Raw genomic sequence first — 22041 nt, 5'->3', positions numbered from 1 at the left:
CCTTGAAGATGGCGCTTGGTGACCTAGGGTTTGTGTTACAGCCAGCCACTATGCCTTTGTCCCAAATGGCACCCTATTCGCTACATGGTGCACTACTTTGGACCAGAGCCCTATATAGGGAATATGGTGCTATTTGGGATGTATCCTATGACTGTTTTTTTTTACCCTTTTTTTCTCCCCACTTTAATGGTATTCAATTGGTAGTTACAGTCTTGTCTCATCGCTGCAACTCCCATATGGACTTGGGAGAGGTGAAGGTTGAGAGCCGTGCGTCCTCCGAAACACAACCCAGCCAAGCCGCACTGCTTCTTGACACAATGCCCGCTTAACCTGCCAGGCAGCCGCACCAGTGTCAGAGGAAACACCGTCCACCTGGTGACCATGTTAGCGTGCATTGCACCCAGCCCGCCACAGGAGTTGCTAGAGCACGATGGGACAAGAACATCCCTCCCGGCCAAACCCTCCACTAACCCAGACGACGCTGGGCCAATTGTGTGCATGGGTCTCCTGGTCGCGGCCGGCTGCGACAGAGCCTGGACTCGAACCAGAATCTCTAGTGGCACAGCTAGCACTGCGATGTAGTGCCTTAGACCACTGCTCCACTCGAGAGGCCTACATCCTATGACTGTTTATTGCCAAGTCACTATAATAAGGTTGAAGAATATGTGAGGTCATAAATGTTACTTGAATTACCTCTTCAAATGAAACACATACTGTATAAAGCTACATGCTTGAGTCATTTAATAGGTTATAAATGACTATTTGAACACAATCCAATAATGATGTATTGAATTGTGAACCTGTAAAGACACATTGTGAGCATTTACATAACAGCTCTGCTAATCTGGATCATAGTACAGGAGTTAAATAGCAATGTGAATATGTCTGCCAAAAGTGGACTTATGTGGACATTTAGCTAGACTCAAAAGCAACAGCAATATACGTTGTTTTTTTTTAAACGCCAAACTATAGTTGAAAATTCTTTAAGAATGAAGACACATGAAACTATATAAATAAACCTGCCATGTGTTTTTTGGAGAAACAAAAGATGGCAAATCGATGACTAAATCCTCATTGGGGTCACATAGTGAAAGTATACTGTGCTAGAAAGCAGAATGATGCATCTTTGAATTCTACAAGGTTGATAGGCCATTCAAAAACAGCATTCTCTATTATTCATCCTCTACGAGCACACAGTGTTGTTTTATTGGTGCTAAGTTAATTCATGTTATCCCTGGGAGTGTTATATTCAGACCAAAGCAACGTCCTTGAGAATGGTTGATGGGTCCTATTCTGAAGGAGACATGACAGCAGCGTCAATGACTGAGCCTACGGTGTTATGAAAAACTATTGTGGGACGCAGTAGGCCTATGTTATCAAGGCTACTTTAGGCTCTTTAGGTTTAGAAGAAAAGCTGCGACACATAACTGTGCCATTAACAACAGTTGTACAAAACACACAAAAAATGATCATGAATTCACATATTAAAGGGAAATTCCACCACTTTTCAACCTTATACTCATTATCTCAGCGCCATACCAGTATCTACATAATATTATGTGAAAATGGCGCATTTCTACGATCTGTGGTTAAAAAGCTAAGAAGAAAAGTCTTAAAATATCCTTCCCTATGACATCATCGAGTAGGATTTTTTTATTTTGAAATTGTGATTTTCAAAACTTGCAACAAGTTTCTAGCCAAAGGGAGGCTATTTTCTTGCTCCCCGCGTCACCGTGAATCTCAGTGTTTAAAAATCACTGTTATTTTAATGTTTTAACTTTTGATGATGTCATCAGGTAGAACATTTTAACTTTATATTTGTTACTACAAAACATAGAAATGTGCCGCTTTCACATGTGGACACCAGTGGAGGCTACTCAGAGGAGGAAGGGGAGGACCATCCACCTCAGTGAATTTCATAAAAATAAAAATGGTAAAACATTAAAAAAGTTATCCTTTTTAGATAAAAATGTACTAAATATATTCACGTCACCAAATAATTGATAAAAAACACACTGTTTTGCAATGAAGGTCCACAGTAGCCTCAGCAGCACTCTGTAGAGTAGCACCATGGTGTAGCCGGTGGACAGCTAGCTTCCCTCCTCCTCTGGGTACATTGACTTCAATAAAAAACCTAGGAAGCTCATGGTTCTCACCCTTTCCAAAGACGTATACATTAATTATGACAACTTCCAGAGGACGTTCTCCAACCTATCAGAGCTCTTGCAGCATGAACTGACATGTGGTCCACCCAATCAAAGGATCATAAAATTAATCTAGTACTGAAAGCATAGACTGCAGAGCATAACATGTGGTGAGTTGTTGACTCAAATTGAGAGAAAGAAAATAGTTGAACAGTTTTGAACAAATCAATTTCTTCAAAAATTAAGGAGATGCAAGAGAGAGAGAGAGAGAGATTTGGTCATTGTTTTCACTTTCAGTTTCAGTTACTCAGCTAGCAAATGCAGCTACTGTAGCTAGTTTAGCCTACTCAAACACCCAGCTCCAACAGAGGGATGCTAAGTTAGCTAGCTGGCTATGACTATCCAACACAATACTGGAACCCTTCCAAGTCAAGGTAAGCTTTTGGTTTTACTAATTTATTGCCACCTGGGCCAGCCGGTGTAATTGCTAAACTGCTTACTGACTGTACACTGTACTGCATGATTGTAGTGGGTTTACTAACGTGTAGGTTCTATTAGCTATGTTGACTATGACGTTATTTTAGCTAATATGGTGACAACAATGTAGGCTGTGTGTAGAGGTTATGATATGGTTTGGCTTTAAAGTTCTTTTTGCCTGATCTTATACAGCTGATGTGTTGTGCATTGAAGTCCACAAACATAGGGAAAAGGTGAGAGGAGTGCGTATAGATGTGAGAAGGAATACAACGTGGCTGCTATGAAAGTGAACTGTGCTTACATGTGATAAGGGGTGTATTCATTCTGCCAATTCTGTTGAAAAACGTTTCTTAAACGAAAGAAAACGGAACGTAACGGGGATAAACATACCCAAATTTGTCCAATAGAAACTCTCATTTGCAACTGTTGGACTAATGAATACACCCTAAACCTGTGTGCACCTACGTTGTAAACCTTAATTCATAGGCTAGTTTGTAGCAACCTCATGATAGGTATAGGGACAATTATAGTATAATGTAGTAGCCTAAACCTATCGATGTTACATTGAACTGGATGAATGGAATATGAATGACAGTCATCCAACATGCTGTAATAGAAATAAGGCCTTGCTCATGGAAAAAAATGGTCCTCCCTCATCATAAACGGCACCGACCGCCACTGGTGGATACTGGGATGGAGCTGGAGATAATGAATGAGGTTGGAAAGTGATGACATTCTCCATTGAGCTTGCTTTTTAGTCCAGGACTAGGCTTAATGTGTGTCCAGGAAACTGCCCCTTAAAGATCAAAAGCAAAAAAACATTCAAGAATGATTTTAAGAATGTGATAGTGCTATTTGTATTTTCCACTAAACAACCCCACAGACAGACAATGTTTTGCATGTCAGCAGTCCAGTTTTCAAGATATAGGATTTTCAAGAAGTTCAATATCTTGAAAACGTGACTACTGGCATGCAAAACATTATGGGACTGTATTAACTATGGACTAATGAAGAAAATTCACAAATAATGTTTTGAGTGGATTATTTCTTTAAACACAGCAGGGTCAGACAGACACATGACCACTACAGTATATCTATTACCAGTCCTTGGTGCTCTGATAACGACACGGTTGTTTTTAATTAATTATTCAACTCCTGTCTTTGACCTAGAGTAGGTCTGGATGGGACAGACACCAACAACACAGGCATACTAGGAGGGCCTTCTCAAGTCATTTCTGCTATTTCAGTCTACTAGTTGTCTGTATCTATGGTTACTTTAAATACATGGTTTATACTCTTTCTATGTCTAAGGTCAAATTACTGACTGATGTCCCTACAGGTTCACAGTTCAACAAATGTTTTCTTCTTTAAAAAATGTATACAAATGATTCCAACTGTCTATTGATGCTGTGGATCGTTCTACTGTACTGTATGTAGATTCAGAGTTCAGATCTCTGGTAGGGACAAAGCCAATCATTGGAGTTCAAATCTCTAGACACAGTCATCATTGGAGTTCAGATCTCTGGTAGGGACAAAGCCAATCATTGGAGTTCAAATCTCTAGACACAGTCATCATTGGAGTTCAGATCACTAGACACAGCCAATCATTGGAGTTCAAATCTCTGGTAGGGACAAAACCAATCTTTGGAGTTCAGATCTCTAGACACAGTCATCATTGGAGTTCAGATCTCTAGACACAGCCAATCATTGGAGTTCAGATCTCTAGACACAGCCAATCATTGGAGTTCAGATCTCTAGACACAACCAATCATTGGAGTTCAGATCTCTAGACACAGACATCATTGGAGTTCAGATCTCTAGACACAGCCAATCATTGGAGTTCAGATCTGTAACTAGGGACACAACCTCAGCTGTAGACATAGAGCAGCAGTAGCTCCTGGCAAGGTGGTAGGACACTGTCATTGCAAGTTAGAGACATCAACTCAGTACAGGCTGACTCATTATACAAAATTATATTAAACTGACAGGGACAAACGCTCTTGGGGCCTTCTTCCATCAAATTAATTGTTTGATTTGTTCCAAAAGCATGATTCAATTGGTTGGTGAAGCCATACAAAGCAGAAGGCTCTGGGGACGGTTCATTTTGGTTAAGTGCTGTGCGATTCATGACAACATGGTTGACGGCCAGCATTACAACATCAACCCATCATGTTACTGTACGTTACTGTATGTTACTGTACGTTACCCATCATGTTTCTGTTACTGTACACCAGCCTGTGATGTATCATGTCAACTATCTGTCATATTAATCATCAGGTTCACCAAGAGTCTACACAATTTATAGTTAATTATATGCACCCTTAAAGGTGGACTCAGCTAGATGACTTTGCATGCACCAAGTAAAGACATAGTGGGTCAATTTCCGCAACAACTATGAGCGTTGAAGTGTGAGGCTAAACTTCTTCGCTGTTTTGGTCCCATAGGGTGCCATTATAGACTAGATAGTCTGTCTATAGGCTGAGGCCTGGCAGAGACAGAGGGTGAGTGACCGGTATGGGCTGGTACAGGCCAGTCTGGGAGGGGCGGAGTGGCTGTGGGGTCAATGGGCCGGGTTTACATAAGCTTAGCTGTGCTTAATCCTCTGTAAGCCACAACCAGTCCCATGATGCCGTTTACTGTTGGCTGTACGTAGTATGTATGTAAAGCTGTTATAAACCCTGCCTGTCTGTCATAACTCAAGTAACTCAAGTAACTAGTAATTTCTGTATAGAGCTATTGTCTATAGAGTAGAGGTCGACCGATTATGATTTTTCAACGGCAATACGATTATTGGAGGACCAAAAAAAAGCCAAAAAGAATTGGTATCGGCCGATTTTTATTTATTTATTTGTAATAATGACAATTACAACAATACTGAATGAACACTTATTTTAACTTAATATAATACATCAATAAAAACAAAGTGTTGGAGAAGAAAGTAAAAGTGCAATATGTGCCATGTAAGAAAGCTAACGTTTAAGTTCCTTGCTCAGAACATGAGAACATATGAAAGCTGGTGGTTCCTTTTAACATGAGTCTTCAATATTCCCAGGTAAGAAATTTTAGGTTGTAGTTATTATAGGAATTATAGGATTATTTCTCTCTATACGATTTGTATTTCATATACCTTTGACTATTGGATGTTCTTATAGGCACTTTAGTATTGCCAGTGTAACAGTATAGCTTCCGTKCCTCTCCTCGCTCCTACCTGGGCTCGAACCAGGAACACATCGACAACAGCCACCCTCGAAGCAGCGTTACCCATGCAGAGCAAGGGGAACAACTACTCCAAGTCTCAGAGCGAGTGACGTTTGAAACGCTATTAGCGCGCACCCCGCTAACTAGCTAGCCATTTCACATCGGTTACACCAGCCTAATCTCGGGAGTTGATAGGCTTGAAGTCATAAACAGCGCAATGCTTGAAGCACAGCGACGAGCTTCTGGCAAAACGTGCGAAAGTGCTGTTTGAATGAATGCTTATGATTACCATCGCTCAGTTAGACTGCTCTATCAAATCATAGACTTAATTATAACATAATAACACACAGAAATACGAGCCTTAGTTCATTAATATGGTAGAATCCGGAAACTATCATTTCGAAAACAAAACGTTTATTCTTTCAGTGAAATACGGAACCGTTCCGTATTTTATCTAACGGGTGGCATCCATAAATCTAAATATTCCTGTTACATTGCACAACCTTCAATGTTATGTCATAATTACGTAAAATTCTGGCAAATTAGTTCGCAACGAGCCAGGCGGCCCAAACTGTTGCATATACCCTGACTCTGCGTGCAATGAACGCAAGAGAAGTGACACAATTTCACCTGGTTAATTTTGCCTGCTAACCTGGATTTCTTTTAGCTAAATATTTAAAAATATATACTTCTGTATATTGATTTTAAGAAAGGCATTGATGTTTATGGTTAGGTACAGTTGTGCAACGATTGTGCTTTTTTCGCAAATGCGCTTTTGTTAAATCATCCCCTGTTTGGTGAAGTTGGCTGTCTTTGTTAGGAAGAAATAGTCTTCACACAGTTTGCAATGAGCCAGGCGGCCCAGACTGCTGCATATACCCTGACTCTGTTGCAAGAGAAGTGACACCATTTTTACTAGCTAAAAGAAATTCATGTTAGCAGGCAATATTAACTAAATATGCAGGTTTAAAAATATATACTTGTGTATTGATTTTAAGAAAGGCATTGATGTTAATGGTTAGGTACACGTTGGAGCAACGACAGTACTTTTTCACGATTGCCGCCGCATCGATTATATGCAATGCAGGACACGCTAGATAAACTAGTAATATCATCAACCGTTAACTAGTGATTATGATTGATTGATTGTTTTTATAAGATAAGTTTAATGCTAGCTAGAAACTTACCTTGGCTTCTTACTGCATTCGCGTAACAGGCAGGCTCCTCGTGGAGTGTAATGTAATCAGGTGGTTAGAGCGTTGGACTAGTTAACCGTAAGGTTGCAAGATTGAATCCCCGAGCTGACAAGGTAAAAATCTGTCGTTCTGCCCCTGAACAAGGCAGTTAACCCACCGTTCCTAGGCCGTCATTGAAAATAAGAATGTGTTCTTAACTGACTTGCCTAGTTAACTAAAGGTGTAAAAAAATATAAAAAATATTGGCCAAATCGGTGTCCAAAAATACCGATTTCCGATTGTTATGAAAACTTGAAATCGGTCCTAATTAATCGGCCATTCCAATTAATCGGTCGACCTCTACTATAGAGCTTGTGGTCATTACTGCATGGTCTGTTAAGATGAGGGATTCAGATGAGTTGAGGGTCAGATGAGTTCAGGGATTCAGATGAGTTGAGGGATTCAGATGAATTAAGGGTTTACGTTGAGGGTCATATGAGTTGAGGGATTGAGTTGAAGGATACAATTGTTATTTTTGTCGAGCAGTTGGTTCGCAGTGGATGGCATCTACTGTATCCCTTTTTGAGATTTGTGTCAACCTGACTGGTGTCCGGGCCGGCAGGTAGCCTAGTGGTTAGAGCAGGGGCAAATAACCGAAAAGTTGCTGGATCGAATCCCAAGCTGACAAGGTAAAAATCTGTTGTTCTGCCTCTGAGCAAGGCAGTTAACCCACTGTTAACCCCAAGACATGGATGTTGATTAAGGCAGCCCCCTGCACCTCTCTGATTCAGAGGGGTTGGGTTAAATGTGGAAGACACATTTCAGTTGAATACATTCAGTTGGACAACTGACTAGGTATCCCCTTTCCCTTAAATGTGGTTTCTTCTCTATCACCAAGGTTTTCAAAAACTGAGAAGTGTCTAAGGGGGTTTAAAGCCAGAAGGTTCATGAAGCAATAATGAGAGAATGCTTTTCTTGTAAATGTTTTTGTCACAGAGAAAAAATGTAATGTGCATTTCCTGTAATTGTATCTTTTATCTTACCTCATTTGCACTCACTGTATATAGACTTTTTGTTTTCTCTTGTTCTACTGTATTATTGACTATGTTTTGTTTATTCCATGTGTAACTCTGTGTTGTTGTATGTGTCGAATTGCTATGCTTTATCTTGGCAAGGTCACAGTTGCAAATGAGAACTTGTTCTCAACTAGCCTACCTGGTTAAATAAAGGTGAAATAAATAAAATAAATTAAAATAATCAGAACAGAAAGCAACTATTCAGTCACTTCTCTTGTCATTATTTGAGTGCTTTTCTTGCTGATTTAATGTCTCGCTCCCCATCCCTCTCTGTAAAATTGAACAGCTCTTTTCATTAGGATAAAACACAGCAGCAAGCATCATGACTCAACACTGAAAAAGCAGTTGAAAGTAAATCCTTTAATCTAGCACTTTCAGTGTTGGCAAAAGAGCAGAGTCCTAACGCACAGTCAGACAGTGACCAACATTGGCACAGGGTTGTTGTCTTACCAAATAACATCATATGGAATTCTGCAGAACATTTTAGGTCAAGCACAAGTGCATTGGTAATAAAAACCTCTATAACAAAAAGTTGATTGATTGGTTGACTGACTGATTGATTAATGAATGGATTGATTGAAACGTATTAAATGGCGTAGCCCACAGGATTTTACAGTTCAGTGGTTCTCAGCCATACACTCACAGGATCAAACCCAGCAGGACAATACTAATGCATCTATGTTTAATCATCGTCTAAGAGTGGAAACTAGCTGATGATCATTGAATAGTATTGCCTGACGTGGTGTGTCCATAAATCCCTGTCTGCAAGGGCGTAGGAGCTGGGGGGAGGACAGGGGGGACATGTCCCCTTCAGTGTTAGAAGCAGGAGGAAAAAACAGTGAATGTTTTGAAGCCAAGAACACTTGCTAGCTACAGAATTACTTGCACAATCACTGTCTTAGTCTTCATCATAGGGTATCAAGTTCACAATGCCACCAGTCAAGAAGAGAGAAAAGATAGGACATAAGAGTGTTTTTTTCAAAGATGTGCAAAGGACTGTAAGTAAGGTTCTCGGAAACAGCACACACCGCCCCTGGCAAACTAGCTGGCCAATTTGAGTGCTTTCAGCTTAGACGTCTTTAATTTCATCAGAGATTATGGGTCATGAAGGTGTGTTCCATGTGTTAAGACTTTGTTTGGTGTTATCAGTGACAACCATGAACAGACAGACAGGCTGAGAGGTGACGGAGAAGTGACTCTCCGTGCTCATAGAGTTAATAGGCTGATGATCTGTCATAGTGTGAATCAATCTGAATGATTTTATATGATCTCTGATGAAATGATAGCAGCTTAAGTCGAGAGGGTGTATTGGATGTGTTAACTTCTTGCAGGCATGATGATATTACATTTTTGATAATTGTGTAGAGTGGCGATTGATTAATTTCAGTTTGACCATTCATGCCTACTTTCTTTTATTAAAACAGTTTTTAACTGTGTATGTTGCTGGTTATTATTACAGTATAATAACTGAAGTTGCAAACCATATAGAATTTAGAGTAGCAGTAGTAACAACCTAACAGGAGAAGTGAGAAAAATAGAAAATGAATCATATAGTAGCAGAGAGTACAACATGGTAGTTTAATTAAATATATGCATATTAATAGTCACACTGGTATTCAGTATAGTATGAATGGCCCTGGTCTTTAGACTGATTGGACTGTACCAGTGTAAGTGCCCCTCTGCAAGGCCCCCCTTAGCCTTGTACATTTTCCCATCTGTAAATTAAGATTTGTCTGAATCCTTTTCTCAAAAGTCACTAGAAATTAGCATTTAATACCCGTTTCCCCCCAAAACAATCCCTGTAGAAAAATGTGTTTAAGACAGACATACAGGCAGACAGACAGACAGGGATGAGTAATGTGTATGCAGGCTTGCATCATTCATCTCATTTCCCACCGAATGCTTTCCATAGATAACTTTCTATCCAGTCTCCCACCATGAATTATTGAACTAACATTAAAACTTGTGTCTATAGGACTAGGAATAATAGGGGGATTGCATAATTGCACATTATGTTACCATTGTAATACAATCACATGTTCACATGTCACATGTAATATGTAGTAACATGTATCATGTTATTATTATGTCCCTATTCCTGTGTCATCCTTTTTACAGCTTATACTTCACATACCAGCCTACTTCGAGGCTGCTAGACAATTATATACAGTACTAGTATGGCTACTGTACAGGCTATAGCATAAACTATAATCTCTTCAAAAACAATGACAGCCTCTCTCATCGAACAAGTTGATACCGCGCGCGGCTTTCTGCAGACTACGCGTACTGAACAGACATTTTTTGTGTACCAAATGTGGTGGTTCAATGTCAAGACTTTTACCTGTCTTTTAACTGGTAATGCAGGTATGTGCGTGCGTGCACTGTTCTGCTGAAGAATCGTTTCAGCTGTTTCTCAAAGCTCTGCGAGGGGTTGTATATAACATGTTTATTAGTGAACAACATGTCAATGCATGAATATACATAAATTGCGGGAATACATATATTTCCATGTATAAAAGATAACTCTCCAAAATATAAACCGGTGCGTGCGTCGTTTCAAAAACATCACACGCGATAGCCTACGCGCCAGTCCCACAATAAAACAACTAACTCTCGTCGTTACTTACTTTCAGAAGGGAGCTCGTGCAATGGCCCAGGTTCAGTTGTTTACAAACATTCTCAGTCGATGTGAAACAGAATTCAATCTTCTTAATTATTCTTCAAGCGTGCAGCATCATAGCAGAAAGTAGGTATAGTTGCAGACATGCGGAGTAATTTGACCCTCTCATAATAGAAACTACCATCACGAAGAGGAGGAGCAGGGGAGGATCGGATCAAACCAACACCGATACAACTCTGCCCTATAGCAACAGGAGGGATGCATCGAGGCGTTGGAGGAGAGAGATATTGCTAATTGGTTGTAACGAAGCGGATTGGATAGGAGGGGAAATTACAACACGTCAGTTGTTCATCATACCAAAACAGTAGCGACCTATTCATTTATCAGACTATGAGACAGGAGAGCTGATGTCTGTGTGAAGGGATTTCGAGCAGACAGACAGTGGTGGTCAATTCAGAGAAGAAAGCAGGGGTTCTAGTGATGGATGGAGGGAGAGATGGAGGCATGAGGAAAGGGGGCAGGATGATGCATGCCATGGACAGCCAGGCCCCAGTGTGTTGGCAGCTTGGCAGCTTTCCTTCTGGGACACAGCAGGGGACTGCTCTGTCACTGTCACTGCCGCAAAGCTGTCTCAAAGACTTCAGTGAGTTAGTTACTCAGAGCAGCAGCACCACAACATTGCTGTGTCACTAGGCTACCGGCTGTCTGTCTGTTGCTGTTATTAATGCTGTAGACAACCAGAAGTGTATACCATATCATTGAACATAAGAGTATAGGAATATCCATCGAGGGACCTCTATACCAGGTGGTGTCAGAGGAAGGCCCTCAAAAAACTCCAGCCACCTAGGTCATAGACTGTTCTCTCTGCTACTGCACGGCAAGGGGTACCAATGGACCAAGTCTGGATCCAACAGGACCCTGAACAGCTTCTACCCCCAAGCCATAGACTGCTAAATAGTTAACAAATAGCTACCCATACTATCTGCATTGACTCCCTTTGCACTAACTCTTTTGACTCATCACATACACTGCTGCTACTGCTTATTATCTATCCTGTTGCCTAGTGACTTAACCCCTACCTATACATATCTACAGTACCCCGTACCCCTGCACATCGACTCAGTACTGGTACCCTGTGTATATAACCAAGTTATCGTTACTCATTGTGATTAATTCCTCGTGTTATCATCTTTCTATTATTTGTTTCTGTTTTTCTCTCTGCATTGTTGGGAAGGGCCAGTAAGTAAGCATTTCACTGTTAGTCTCCACCTGTTGGTTACGAAGCATGTGACAAATACATTTTGATTTGATATCATATGACACAGTCATATGAGAAAATATGAATATTATCAGTAGGGCTATTAATATTTATCTGAGCTGAATAACCCATGATAACCCAAAACGATACTTGACAGACATGTAGGCCGACTGTAGTATGTGTTGTCCATTACATGAAGGGGACATGTTTATTGCCTTGGGGCTGCTGCTTGTCATCAATAGTAAGGCATGCAATTAATAGCCACTACACTTTGTAAAACATACACAACACATATGCATACATTACACATGCAGACACGTAAACAGACACTAATCCACATCACAATCAATGATTAAATTCATCTCATCGAAAAACAATTGACATTTCAGTCATACAATCTACTACTAATTTACTTAAACACGGTTGATTGTCAGAAGTCAGTGTGGGTCCTTTCCATCATTAGCTCGCTACAGTCTAGTCTACCTGGTTGCCATGGTAATACCTCCGGTTCTGGTGGGGTCAGCTCTTAGCTCTACTAACACCCTGTAATTGACTGTGCTGGATCTAATGAGAATGGCAGCCAGGCAGGGTGTTAGCATGCGGTGTTCACAGAGAGCCAGGACCAAGGGAATGATAAGGGTTTAATTAATACAAATTGCACTGAGATGTTCTTGAATAAACCATATTAATCAACTGGCCTTGGCTGGATGGAAATGAAATAATATAGAATAGAAAGTAATACAATAGTTTATTGTCCTCTGAGGAGGAAATTATTTTCTACAACCTTATACATAACACACAAACAAATCAACATTACCGCCAATCAGACATTTTCAGTTTCATGTACAGCTCATTGTTGTGAGATACGGGAAAAGAGATTGCACTGCACATTGAATGGCCTGGATGACAACACATTTTACAACATACTTTACATGTTGTGTGGTGCTAGGTAAAAATGTATTAGAATATTATGACTTACCTGGTTAAATAAAGGAAAAACATTCAAGTACATGTCAGAGAGAGAGAGAGCGCACTATTGACAGGAGTACTCAACACATGTAAGGTATGGAAATAATGGCACATTTGACTTAATTCTTTAAAAAAGATATTCATGTTTATTGAGCAGTGTTCATTTAATTTTAACTAGTCAGATTGACTTGAAATAGGATGTACAGCATACTGTATTATGTCTGTCAAATCTGCTATTTGTGGTGTGACTCTGAGGCCCCATATCTTCTGACAGCATCAGAAGTTTTGGGACCAGTGAGTTGGAAACAGTGCATTTCTCAAGTATAAATGAAGACTTGTTACCGTATTGATTGATGGAGCGTGTCGATGGCGAGGGGCAAAAATCGATGAGCGCGGTGTGGAGGCTGAGGGAGGGCTGAAGACTGATGCCCAGTCATGAACGCAGGTTTCTTAAGAGAGGGAGAGAGAGGTGGTGGTGGTGGTGTTGTCAGGGGACAGATTGTGTGAGAGGGACAGACGCACACACACGCACACACTATCGTACCACTGTCAGCGTTAATTCTGTCACAGCTCCCACCCAGATGGCATTTGCACATAAAGCCACAGGAACAACTGTGCTGCCCTTATCCTTCCATCTTATCTCACACTGGTTCCTTCTACCTTATTACCTGAGAGATGCTCGTTATCCGCTGTGTAACTGACAGCGACAGAGAACATTCAAAGCAACGGGTCAGAGATGATAGAAAGAGAGAGAGAGAGAGAGAGAGGGGTGTTAGGAGTTTAGAAATGACCTTCAAGAAGAAGGAACAGCCTTGCTGCTGTTGTGGAAGCATCTGCTTGACATGACTGTCTGTCTGGCAGTTGGTTTCCTCATTGTGCATTCCCCTCACACCTCCCTTTCAGATACAACATCATATTTGATAGCAACAGAAACCATCACCAGCTCTAGCAAATAAAAATGTCATAGATGATTAGGAAAAAGTATTGTGACCCCTGACCTCTGCCCCTTAACCCTCTGAAGACGATTCAGTCTCCAGGTACAACACAGGCACTAAATAACAGCCAATCCTCTTTGGCCTTGACTCCCTCATATCATTGTGACCAAAATAAGACAAATCACAAAAGATCTACTAGCTTCATAACATATGTGAAAAGAAATCGATGTGTTGTGGATGCAAACACTGAAGCATTGGAACATTTAATTCACATTTCATCCTAGGAGAAGTGCGAGATCAGACTCCCTTCTGCCTATTTTCAATCTCCAGTATGACACTGTGAGCCAATGTATCAGACTGAGGTGAATACAGGATCAAATGAATGAAGTCAAGCCAGTGGGGTGGGAGATATGAACACCTGCCCATCCATCCCTGGGAAAGCCCCGCAGACAGACAGATGTTGCCCTGCGATGYCCTCTGTGATATAAACATGCTGCTGGCAGCGGATATGTTTCCCTGTTAACCTGCTTCATCTACCCAATACAGAACAGATAAGGACAACAGGAAATGGGTTTTCATGGTTTCTCCCATGCTATCTCAATTACCGCCTGATTTCATGGAGCTGCCCTGTGGATGTGTAGAAATGTAATGTAATGTTAGGGCTTCATTTGCCCATTCACCTCACATTTTAATTAGAAATCCCTTATCAATGTTCAAGAGTGAGTTTAATCAAATATTTTGACTACAGAGTGTATATCCCAGCTAGCCCATTTGGTTCCTTGGAAGTTGTGAGAACGTACGTTTTTGGTTTCCCATAGTTTTTTTCCTGATCAGTAAAAGTTTTTTGAAAGGTTCTTAGAACGGAAGTGAACATTTCACCTGTTCTGGGAACACTCATTTTTAGGTTGCAGGGAGGTTCTGAGAACGTTTTATTATGGTTCCCTGAAAGTTTTCCGGGGAGGTTTTATTAACATTCTGAGAATGAAAATTACATGTTATTTAGAGGTCTTTGAATAACATCCTTAAATCCTTTACTAAATGTTTCAATAAGACTGATAGCTTAGGTGAACTGTTTTGAACTCCAAGCACAGATAGGACACAGAAATTAATTTGCTTAGGCATTAATCATGCAAACACATTTCTTTTTTATTGTGGCATGGCGTCGGTGAGATTTTAATCTATAATCATTTAGTCCTCTATCCATGGAATTAATCCACTGCGCCACCAGGATGGAGTTAGCATGCAATGTTTTTTAACTCATACAAAGCTGTTACTTTTAGTCTATTTAAAAAGACCCCATTTCAAAGGAAACAAGCACTCATTAAGATCAGGTGTGGCCAGTTAGTGGGCGCGGCCAACACACCTGAACACACTTAACCAGATAGAGGATAGAGAGAGTTTTGTTGCTGCTGAGAACGGAATGTATGTTTATAAATAATCATTGAACATTACTAATGTTTTCTTGTGGTTTTTATGGAAAGTTTTCGTAATGTTCTTTGGACATGACTTTAAATATAATCATGAGGAAACTTGGAGAAATCGTTATGCTGAAGTAATGCCATTTCCACAGAAGAATGTTACTTCTTAACATTCTCTGAACTATTTAAGAACATTCCCAATGTCAAACCAGTTGGAGGACGTTCCTAGAACATTACCAAAAATGACATGAAATGTAACCATGTTTGAACTTTTAGTAAACGTTCTGTTAAAGTTATGAAATACCAAGAAAATAACTTAAAATACTGAGAATGTTCCAAAGCCAAGCAACTATCCTGCACCATTCCCAGAACATTGTGGGAAGGTTGTATGCAAAATAACCATAGGACAACCACGCTCTCACCAAGCTCAAGAAACATATGGTTCTCAGAATGTTATGTGCTGTCTGGGGTATGTGTGTGCAATATGCTATAACTTTGTTTGTATTTGTATTATAAAGCTGTAGGTCAACTGTTCTCTGCTAGAAGTGGCTTTGAGCAATGCCCTGTAGGAGAGGCTGAACTATACTCTTAGAAAAAAAGGTCCTATCTAGAACCTAAAAAGGTTCCTCGTCTGTCCCCATAGGAGAACCCTTTAAAGAACCCTTTTTGGTTCCAGATGGAACCTTTTTGGTTCCATGTAGAACCTTTTACACAGAGGGTTCTAAATGGAACTCAAAAGAGTTCTACCTGGAACCAAAAATGGGGACAGATGAAGAACCCTTTTGGAAACCTTTTTTCGAAGAGTGTATAGAACCACTTGTACCACACTTTATGAGAGAATATTTAATGTCAGGGGATGAAGCGATCAACCCAGTAAAAATGGATGCTTCCTGAAGACAGAACAGAAATGTCACGGATGGTGTCAAGGAGAGTGTCACGCCCTGACCTTAGAGAGCTTTTTATGTCTCTATTTTGGTTTGGTCAGGGTGTGATTTGGGTGGGCATTCTATGTTCTTTTTTCTATGTTTTGTATTTSTTTGTTTTGGCCGGGTATGGTTCTCAATCAGGGACAGCTGACTATCGTTGTCTCTGATTGGGAACCATACTTAGGTAGCTTTTCCCCACCGATGCTTTGTGGGTAGTTATTTTCTGTTTTGTGTTTCTGCACCTGACAGGACTGTTTCGGTTTCGTGTATTCTCTTGTTATTTTTGTTTAAGTGTTCAGTTTCAATAAAAGTCATGAACACCTACCACGCTGCGCTTTGGTCCGATTCCCCCTCATCCGACGACGACACCCGTTACAGAGAGCTGGCACAGCAGAAAGAGCTCATCAACATACCACTGAATGACTCTGCTGAAGAATTCTGCCAGGTAGGCACAGATAGAGCAATGGTTCAGACAAACTTTATGTGTAGGAAATACTGGTTGTTCGAAACCAAGTGCAAAACGTGTCTCTCATGAGCAGAAATCTCATATCTGATCTCTTATGTGAGCACTAAATTGCAGGGAGATTGTATTTCATTAAAAAAATACATTACCAGCCAGGCTTCCAGGGATCAAGAGCGTATAGTATTTCAAGACATCAAAGGAAAGCAATCATATCACCATGACGTTACAATGTATGACACAGTCGTCTCAGCTCTATCCAATCAGCAGTGGAACACATTATTTAAATTCAGAGCCTTATTCACAATCATTGGCATGTAAAACTCTAAATGCAGCACATGTAATCCCTATCACAAGCATCAACTACAGTAGCCTACCATACGGTACACTCTTAGAAAAAAAGGTGCTGTCTAAAACCTAAAAGGGTTTTTCTGCTGTCTCCATAGGAGAACCCTTTGAAGAACCCTTTTTGGTTACAGGTAGGACCCTTTTTTGGTTCCTTGTAGAAGCTTTTACACAGAGGATTCTACATGGAACTACATGGAATTCATATTGAACTGTAGCTTTGAAAATGAAAGGATATATGTAGACTATCTCTTATTGAATGTCTCCTGACAATGTCTAGGTGGCAAGTTGTTGTTTAGGTATTTGTGTAAAATGTACGCGCATGTGAGAAATATTATATTTTATTCCCATGGAGTAAGCTTATTAGCAAGATTTCAAATATAGAATCTTTACAAATATATAACCACTCTCCAGTGCCTGGTATGAGGTCAAGGGATAAAGTTCATGTTGATTTGGTGGATAAAACTAAAGACTAGTAAAGATTGCTGTCATATAATATCAATGTTAACATAGCTTTTAAATCGAATGTGATATGTCTATTGAGCCACTCCTTTAGAGTTTATGCCCCTTTAAAAGATTCATCAAATATTTATCCAACCTCTTAGAGTGCTGTGCACTGCAGTTTTATGTGTCGATGGAGTTCAAATGAATCTAAGACAGATGAGAGGGTGAGTGACAGGCAGAGTCATTTGGTTCTGTATGTGATGTCTATTACCTGCTGATGGGACAAACAGCTCATTTGACCTTCTGATGACACACAATTCTCAGATCTATGTCTGCCATGGCTGTCATGTTTATTTAACTTTGATTTAATCAAGAGAGCCCAATGAGACCAGGGGCTCATTTTTGAAGGTGCCCTGAGGACAACAAATTCAACTAATTTGTCACGATCGTCTTGCTGAGAGAAAGTGGACCAAGGCGCAGCGTGTGCAAAATACATTCTCTTTCATTGTAGAGAAAGGAAAAAAAACACGCAACAAACACTATAACAAACTGAAACAAAACAACAAACGAATCGTGAAGCTAATGACGTAAGTGCACACACAGGTACATACGTACAACATAGACAATTACCCACATTAACCTAGTGCCTATGGCTGCCTTAAATGGCTCCCAATCAGAGACAATTAATGACATCTGTGTCTGATTGAGAACCATTCAGGCAACCATAGACACAGCTAGACACCTTATAACATCACATCTACTCTATTTAACCCCTTTAACCATACAACCACCCTAGACACTACAAAAAACACATACATTCCCCATGTCACACCCTGACCTAACTAAAATAATAAAGAAAACAAAGAATACTAAGGCCAGGGTGTGACAGTACCCCACCCCCAAAGGTGCGGACTCCGGCGAGCAGAACCTGAAACAGAAGGGAGGGGTCCGGGGTGGCCCCCATCATGCGGCGGCTCGGCGCGGGACGAGGCCCCACTCCCCATGTCAATACCCTTAGGTGGCGCCTCTGGAGCGGCGACCCTTGTAGCAAGTCCCGGACTGAAGACCATCCAGAGGGCGCCACCGGACGGATGGGTAGCTCCGGACTGAGGGGCTGACTGAGGGTAGCTCCGGACTGAGGGTAGCTGCGACTGAGGGGTAGTCGTGGAGGGACTAGCTCATGACTGGAGGGCAGCTCCGGACTGAGGACGGCAGCTCCGGACTGAGGGACGGCAGCTCCAGACTGAGGGACGGCACTCCGGACTGAGGGACGGCAGCTCATGGTTGGCTGACGGATCTGGCTTCTATGGCTGGCTGACGGATCTGGCTGCTCATGGCTGGCTGACGGATCTGGCTGCTCATGGCTGGCTGACGGATCTGGCTGCTCATGGCTGGCTGACGGATCTGGCTGCTCATGGCTGGCTGACGGATCTGGCTGCTCATGGCTGGCTGACGGATCTGGCTGCTCATGGCTGGCTGACGGATCTGGCTTGCTCATGGCTGGCTGACGGATCTGGCTGCTCATGGCTGGCTGACGGATCTGGCTTGCTCATGGCTGGCTGGCGGATCTGGCTGCTCATGGGCTGGCTGGCGATCTGGCTGCTCATGGCTGGTTGGCGGATCTGGCTGCTCATGGCTGGTTGGCGGCTCTGGCTGCTCATGGCTGGTTGGCGGCTCTGGCAGATCCTGGCTGGTTGGCGGCTCTGGCAGATCCTGGCTGGTTGGCGGCTCTGGCAGATCCTGGCTGACTGGCGGCTCTGGCAGATCCTGGCTGACTGGCGGCTCTGGCAGATCCTGGCTGACTGGCGTCTCTAGCGGCTCCTGACTGACGAACGGCTCTGACGGCTCGGGACAGACGGGCGGCTCTAACGGCTCGGGGCAGACGGATGGCTCAGATGGCGCTGGGCAGACGGATGGCTCAGACGGCGCTGGCAGACGGACGGCTCAGACGGCGCTGGGCAGACGGACGGCTCAGACGGCGCTTGGCAGACGCGACGGCTCAGACGGCGCTTGGCAGACGGGCAGCTCTGACGGCGCTTGGCAGACGGGCAGCTCTGGACGGTGCTTGGCAGACGGGCAGCTCTGACGGTGCTTGGAGAGACGGCAGCTCTGACGGTGCTTGGCAGACGGGCAGTTCTGGCCGGCTGAGGCGCACTGTTTGCCTGGTGCGTGGTGCCGGAACTGGAGGTACGGGCTAAGGACACGCACCTTCAGGCTAGTGCGGGGAGAAGGAACAGGGCATACTGGACCCTGGAGACGCACATTAGGCCTAGTGCGTGGTGCCGGCACGGTGGTACGGGCTGGGGACACGCATCTCAGGGCTAGTGCGGGAGCAGCAACAGGACGCACAGGACTCTGGGGACACACAGGAGGCTTGGTGCGTGGTGTAGGCACTGGTGGTAATGGGCTGGAGACACGCACCATAGGGCTAGTGCGTGGAGGAGGAACAGGGCATACTGGACCCTGGAGACGCACATTAGGCCTAGTGCGTGGTGCCGGCACTGGTGGTACCGGGCTGGGGACACGCATCTCAGGGCTAGTGCGGGGAGCAGCAACAGGACGCACAGGACTCTGGGGACACACAGGAGCTTGGTGCGTGTGTAGGCACTGGTGGTAATGGGCTGGAGACACGCACCATAGGGCTAGTGGCGTGAGGAGGAACAGGGCATACTGGACCCTGGAGACGCACATTAGGCCTAGTGCGTGGTGCCGGCACTGGTGGTACCGGGCTGGGGACACGCATCTCAGGGCTAGTGCGGGGAGCAGCAACAGGACGCACAGGACTCTGGGGACACACAGGAGGCTTGGTGCGTGGTGTAGGCACTGGTGGTATTGGGCTGGAGACACGACCATAGGGCTAAGTGCGTGGAGGAGGAACAGGGCTCTGGAGATGCACAGGAAGCCTGGTGCGTGGTGTAGGCACTGGTGGTACTGGGCTGGGGCGGGGAGGTGGCGCCGGAAATACCGGACCGTGCAGGCGTACTGGCTCCCTTGAGCACTGAGCCTGCCCAACCTTACCTGGTTGTATGCTCCCCGTCGCCCGACCAGTGCGGGGAGGTGGAATAACCCGCACCGGGCTATGTAGGCGAACCGGGGACACCATGCGTAAGGCTGGTGCCATGTATGCCGGCCAGACGCACTGGAGACCAGACGCGTTGAGCCGGCTTCATGACACCTGGCTCAATACTCAATCTAGCCCGGCAGATACGAGGAGCTGGTATGTACCGCACCGGGCTATGCACACGTACAGGAGACACCATGCGCTCTACTGCGTAACACGGTGTCTGCCCGTACTCTCGCTCTCCACGGTAAGTACAGGGAGTATGCGCAGGTTTCCTACCTGACTTCGCCACACTCCCTTTTAGCCCCCCCCCCAATAATTTTTTGGGGTTGACTCACAGGCTTCCTACCGCGTCGTCGTGCTGCCTCCATTCGCCGGTATCCCTCCTCGCACTGTGCCAGAGAGTCCCAGGCGGCTCCGGCACTCGCCCTGGGTCGATCGCCCACCTGTCGATCTCCTCCCACGTAGTGTAGCCCAGATCCTGCTCCCATTGCCATAAATCCTGTTGCCGCTTTACACGCTGCTTGGTCCGGGTTTGGTGGGTAATTCTGTCATGATCGTCTTGCTGAGAGAAAGTGGACCAAGGCGCAGCGTGTGCAAAATACATTCTCTTTTATTGTAGAGAAAGGAAAAAAAACACGCAACAAACACTATAACAAACTGAAACAAAACAACAAACGAATCGTGAAGCTAATGACGTAAGTGCACACACAGGCMACAAACGTACAACATAGACAATTACCCACATTAACCTAGTGCCTATGGCTGCCTTAAATATGGCTCCCAATCAGAGACAATTAATGACATCTGTSTCTGATTGAGAACCATTCAGGCAACCATAGACACAGCTAGACACCTATACTAAACACAAACCCATCTACTCTATTTAACCCCCTWAACCATACAACCACCCTAGACACTACAAAAACACATACATTCCCCATGTCACACCCTGACCTAACTAAAATAATAAAGAAAACAAAGAATACTAAGGCCAGGGTGTGACATAATTAAGCACAAACATTCCAATAAAGAAATAATTAAAAACTACAGGTTACAATAAAGAAAAACTACAATTTCAATACCAGAATAAATGTTAACATTTAATTAAAAAAAATGCAATTGTCATTTAACAAGTTCAGCATTAGACTCCTAAACTGCCCTAGTGCCACTAGGGAAACAAGACACAGGGAGTTCTGCAGGTTATTACAAAAATGGTGGGCATTAAAACTGAAGGTGGATTTACCTAATTCGTTGGAGACACTAGGAACCTCAAGAGTTAACCAACATGTAACTCATGTGATATAGGGGACTAATGAGGACCAGCCAACCATTTGATACAGGACACAGTGATGCGTATTAAAACTGTCCCGTCCTCCCGAGTGGTGCAGTGGTCTAAGGCACTGCATCGCAGGCACTGCATCGTGGTCTAAGGCACTGCATAGCAGTAGCTGTGCCACTGGTTTAAGTCCAGGCTCTGTCGCAGCCGGCCGCGACTGGGAGACCCATGGGGCGGAGCACAATTGGCCCAGCGT

The 22041-nt window shown here is 43.2% G+C and overlaps 1 protein-coding gene across 1 annotated transcript in view; it reads right to left on the bottom strand.

Moving 5' to 3' along the window:
- The window catches only part of LOC111958772 (oxidation resistance protein 1-like), a 181774-nt gene extending 170972 nt beyond the window's left edge, over nt 1–10802 (bottom strand). The window contains 1 exon segment of the mRNA XM_023980037.3: nt 10698–10802. The gene's annotated coding sequence lies outside the window, so the exon portion shown is untranslated.
- Nucleotides 10803–22041: the final 11239 nt, after the last annotated feature.

This window comes from Salvelinus sp. IW2-2015, linkage group LG35 (assembly GCF_002910315.2).
Source record: "Salvelinus sp. IW2-2015 linkage group LG35, ASM291031v2, whole genome shotgun sequence".
Lineage (NCBI taxonomy): Eukaryota > Metazoa > Chordata > Actinopteri > Salmoniformes > Salmonidae > Salvelinus > Salvelinus sp. IW2-2015.
The sequence above is the reverse complement of the archived record's forward strand: the minus strand, read 5'-3'. Positions and strand labels throughout refer to the sequence as shown.